The 5678-nt window shown below is 42.9% G+C and overlaps 1 pseudogene; it reads right to left on the bottom strand.

The window, feature by feature from the left end:
• Nucleotides 1-2872: 2872 nt before the first annotated feature.
• On the bottom strand, nucleotides 2873-4301 carry LOC114614474 (annotated as a pseudogene).
• Between the last annotated feature and the right edge of the window lie 1377 nt (nucleotides 4302-5678).

Genomic DNA, 5678 nt, shown 5'->3' with positions numbered 1-5678 from the left:
GAGGCTATGTGGTTTCAGTTGTAACCACTCACCTCTGCTTTGGTAAGATGGAAGCCGGTATAAACAACAGGTAAACAATCCAATATAGTCATTATTCCAGAAAACTGTTACTTAGAAATAAATGAAGCCTGGGAGTCTGAGGGTTTGAGGTTGCTTTTCACTCGGCTGGCTTTAATTCTTGACAGACTGATGCTGCCACAGAGATCATTGCTGTGACCTAGAAAACAAGCACTCATCCATGACAGGGTGTAAACTGGTTGTCATCTTTAATAAAATTGTGTTGTCCTGGAAATGAATATGTAAATCGACATTCTTTTTTTTTTGTTTTTTTTTGTTTTTTGTTTTTTTTTCAGAAAACGTAAGTATTTTTGAATTTCCTCTGTAGAGCAGAAGAACTTGATGTCTGGAACTAGGTAAACAGTCAAAGGTCTGGCCTCAGTCTGAACCCTCATGTATGAAGGTAAAAGAAAATGTCTGTATGACAGTTAGAGTTCTCTAGAAATTAAGAGAGAGGTGGAGCTCTGCCATGAGATGGTTTGTTTAATAGGGATGAATGCTCATGGAGGAGAAGAGAAGGGAGCTGACCAGGCAGAGGAAAGTCAAAAAGGCTTTATCTGACATAGCACAAAATTCTAGGATAATAATATCCCAAATGGATCAAACTTACACCTCTGCTAAACACTGCTACCAAATGCCCAGAACCCTGGGGAGAGGGAGCCTTTGGGCAAAACCACCTCAGGAAATAAACAAGCAACCAAACAAAACAGCAAAACAAGACACTGACTGCTTACCCAGAGCCAAACATCAAGTCTTTCCTTGGTGGAGATCTGGGTAGTTGATCTTCACAACTTCTTAAGAAAACAAATGTCTAACAGTGCATTTTCCTGTAGGTTATATCACTGATTGAGCGACCTGGTAAGGAGCTAAAGAGTATTTAGTGATTAATGGTTGCTTTTGTTATTTTTATTCTGGCCATATTTTTTATATATGAAAACATGTCTTTTATGAAAGGGAAAATACAACAAGATATAGTCAGAACGAATGAGAAACCAAGGGATTCTCTCCCAGTCCCTCAGAGAGTGTCAGCCCTGCCACTGTACCAAGCTCGGGCATAGACCTGGGGGGATTAAAGGAAGACACAGACTTGGGTCATTCGTTATGAGATAATGCTGAAGCTTTTACTGAGCAGGTTCAATATATACCCCAAACCTGGGAGGGAAAACCAAACAGGAACTCAACTAGGGAGTGATGGTTTGTATAGTTGGAAAGTCCCTGCCCAGGACATCACACCTTCAACAGGATGTTTTGTTCTTAGAAAAACTACAGAATGTTACTTGGCAGATAGCAGCACATGGAAAGTCTCAGCCCTTTGGGGTCCTACAGGTCCCCTGTTTTTATGTTATAGGCGAGTAGCGTCTGTCTTAGGTCACCTTCCATCAATACCAATTACCCCTCACTGGGAATCCCTGCCAGCCTCAGGGCCCCTGTCTTAGGTAGGTAAGGATCAAAGGAGTTGCTCGTCATTAACTAACTATTCTCTGTAAAGGCTGAGAGAAACCTGGGAAGTAGGGTTCTCTCATGTCAGTGACATGAGCACCTGCTTAGTAATTGCCTGGGGCTGGGTTTGCTGTCTGCAAAAGTGGCAAACAAAAAAGTGGCAAAGAAATATCAATCCTGCTGCAGCTTTTCCAGTAGTTCTGTTGGTGGAAACTATGACCGGCCAGGCTGAGCTACTTATCCCCACTGACATCAGAACTGGGAGCTTCTTTACAAGGCTCCAGTAGATCTCTGCCTGGGCAAGGCTCTGTAGCTATAGGGCACATGCAACACTCAGGAATCCAAACAGGACTTTTGGCATCTTTAGGAAAAACACAAACAGAACCTCTCACCCTGACTAATACAGGGTCTGGGTCTTTCCATACACCTGATGACAATTCTTTTAATTTCACTAAGCCCAGTGCCTTCTGGGCTCATTTCTAATGTCTTTCTGTGGCTGACAATCCTTATCCACTAATAAAAATTTTAAAATCTTGCATGAGATGTGAAGTAAACTCCCCCTTTCTTGTTTTTTTTCAAGATAATTTTTCAAAGTTAAACACGTTCTTTCCACTATAGCCTGGCCTTTAATGGCTGAGCCATCTCTCCAGCCCTGAGTTACTAGTTAAACCAACTTAATATTATCAAAGTTGCAACTTTTTAACCATACCCAATAAACATTTTTAATATAAAACATAGAACAACAATTATTCAAACAATGAAACAAAAAACAGACAATCAACACAAGTGGACAGATTGGTGCGCCAAGAACTGACAATAGACAGAGAAAGCAGAACTAAGGATTTCTCCAGTGTGCCCCCCAACCCAGCCTTGAGCAGGCCTGAGAGACCTTGTTTACCACAATAGACCAAATAATAGGATCTAGGTGGAGTTACCTACCTTGTTTGCACATACAACCTGCTACAGGAACTTAGAAGAATAGATGGTCTGCTGAGCTTGCCTTGAGACATCTCTGACAGTGACAAAGGATGGGTCCCCCCACCCATCTCTGGCTGAAACAAGAATGGGTTTGGTGGGGCTCTCCCTTTAAATTAGGAGAGCTGAATATTAAACTCCAAGCCTTGATCAGAAAATTTTGTCTCGGCATCATGCTTTTCTCGCCTCTCTGTCCCCCCATTTTCATTTCCAGCTCCCCTTTCAGGTGAACCCAGTTTTGTCCATGGCCACAGGCAGCTACACTCCAGTAGGAGCCAGAGAGAAAGCAGGACATCTCCCGATTTTCTCCCAGGAGGTCTCTGAAACAGCCTTTTCCTTCTCTTTTACTAACATAGCTGGAGAAAGGACAACTGCTTTTCTGAACCCCCCCCTTTCATTTTCAAGGTTTAAATTTCTCCTTCCTAGGTGGTGTCGAACAACGCTTCAACACTCCCAAGTTACTCTCTTTTAGTACCTGGGAATTTGCTTTGGCTAGATTTTCTATTTTAACCCATGCTTCTCGTTCTTTCATTTTTAGCTTCTTTTTGAGTTTCTCTGCTTTGTACTGCTGGGTGCAGTCATCGAAGGGCTTCTGGTTCATCTCCATGAAGAGTTTCAGAGCATTATATATCAATCTATGTATTGTCTTGTTCCAGTGGGTCTTTGAGTTGCAGTATAAAGATAGAAACAAGATAGGCAGAATTTTTGCTACATTGTCTTTGATTAAACTCATGATATACTCATTATTCCAGTAATAGAGTGCCCACTCTGCCACCTGGAAATGAGGGCTGGAAACACATTTGGCTAACTGTCGGAAAAGAGGCTTCATGATCTTCATAAATTCTCATGGTTCAATTACATCTAAAATTTCTTTCTTTCTTTCTTTCTTTCTTTCTTTTTTTTTTTTTTTTTTTTTTGTTTTTCTAGACAGGGTTTCTCTGTATAGCCCTGGCTGTCCTGGAACTCACTCTGTAGACCAGGCTGGCCTTGAACTCAGAAATCCTCCTGCCTCTGCCTCCCAAGTGCTAGGATTAAAGGCATGCACCACCACCGCCTGGCCTAAAATTTCTTCATTTAAGAACATTACTTCTTTTGGACTTTGAGTCTTTGGCCAGTATTTGAGAAGTACCATTACCACTGGTTCAGTGAAGGTGCTATCCTTCTCTAAAAACTGCATGACACAGTACACCAGCTTGGGATGGTAGACACTCAGGGACCTCACTTTGTGCAAGGGCAGCAACACCTTCAACAGGAAAATCTTGTGCTCTTCCTTCCTTTAGTGGTAAGGCAAATCCATTAGTTATACTTCCCAGGATCTCCAGTTATGCCATTGTGGTGCTCTGTCTCATAGATAAACCTATAAAATATATTATTGATCTGTTTCCTGATGTAAGCACACAGGCCTTCACATAGATTCTGTGCAGGGTCATTTTTAGAAACTCTCTCTCCCAAGGATCCTCACTGTCAAAGAGTTCTAGAAGCTTCAATACAAATGTCTGATCAATATATTTCTTTGCTATATTGGGCTGGAAATCTGGAGACTCTAAAAATCTTAAGAAAAATTCATAAATGAGCTGTGGGTGAGGCCAGGCTGCTTTTAACGTTGGTTCATCTCCTCCTGGAGGAGGGTGGCAAAGTTCGAAACATATTAACTGCAAACATGTGGACAGCTTCAGGGTAAATGGGCTCTGTGATCACATTCTGGTTGTGGGTGATATACTCCACCATCTCGCTTAGCACAGCTTACGTTACTTCCTTCCACTTCAGGTCACTCAATGGGTCAGAAGCAAAGCCAAAGAGGACACAACACTGACGTAGCTTCTGGATAAAAAGCTTCTCTTGACCCGCAGGAGGAACATCTTTTAATTGGGAGTTTTTGCAGTTCTCTATTATTGCTGGCATTAAACCATGAAGAGTTCTGCCATTTGTCTTTCTTCACAAGGACGACAATGGGCTGAGGGACTGGTACTTTTATTTTAGTAGATGTCGAAGACTGGACAGCTGTGAGGCTGTTTTTCCTGCTGGCTATCTCTGCTTCTGCTGTATCTTGTCCTTCTATTGAACCTTTTCCACTTTTTTTTTTTTAAACCAGTTTTGGTGTTTCTTTCTCCTTCTTGTTTTTATTCAGCATGGCTGGTGCAGGCTGCCACCACAGCCCCTGCAGCCACCTGCTGCCACTGCCACTGCTGCAGCAGAAATGCCCCCAGCTCGGCCATCGTGCGCTCTCACTTCCCCCTTTCCAGGCTCTCCTTCCATTTTTTAACCTTGTATTTCTTCAATTTTTCGTTTTCTAAAATTTCCCCCTCATCCTCAGAACTGGAGCTATTCTCTGCCTCATGCAAGGATTTCTTAGCTTCATCATCCTGTGCCACTACTTGTAGGGAGGAACTCCTAGTCCCCATGGCATAATCAAAACGATCAAAACTCAAGTAGTGCTACTTACTTTCAATTTGATCCCATGATGCTGCTCCAATACTTTCCACTCACTGAGCCAGCCAGCTTCTCTCAGAAATGATCCCGTCAGGTTCTCCTCACTTTCCTGATCTCGGTGGGACCTCCACTTGACAGTGCCAGCACTGCCACTATACTGAGATAGGCCTGGGGGATTAAAGGAAGACACAGACTTGGGTCATTCGTTATGAAAGAATGCCGAAGCTTTTACTCAGCAGGTTCAATATATACACCAAACTGGGGAGAGAAAAACACAAACAGGAACTCAACTGGGGAGCAATGGTTTGTATAGTGGAAAGTCCCTGCCCAGGGCATCACACCTTCAACAGGATGTTTTGTTCTTTTCTATTGCTGTGATAAGACACCGTGGCCAAGGCAATGTATAGAAGAGTTTATTTGGAGCTTACAATTTCCGAGGCCACTCCTCTAAGAGTCCCATCAGCTGGGGACCAAGCATTAAAATATATGGACCTATGGTGGTCATCCACATACAAACCACCACAGTGGGATGGTGGCTATGAAACTGTACCCCTAGCTGAAGATCTGTTGGCATTTGATATCTGATGGGAGAGGACAGGTTAGTATTCTTTAATGATGAGATCCCTGTAGGTTGGCCGTACACCAGGGTAGACATGATTCCTGAGACTTGTTGGACTGAGTAGGAGGAAAAATGAAGAAAACTCAACATTGAAAGGGAAGGTGAGGGAGGACGGAGTGATTGTGGGAGGGACTTGGAGAAGGGAGGTGAATATGTG

The sequence above is a fragment of the Grammomys surdaster genome, unplaced genomic scaffold (genome assembly GCF_004785775.1).
Source record: "Grammomys surdaster isolate TR1022 unplaced genomic scaffold, NIH_TR_1.0 126391, whole genome shotgun sequence".
Taxonomy (NCBI): Eukaryota; Metazoa; Chordata; class Mammalia; order Rodentia; family Muridae; genus Grammomys; species Grammomys surdaster.
Note: the sequence above shows the minus strand (reverse complement) of the source record. Positions and strands in the feature narration are given on the sequence as shown.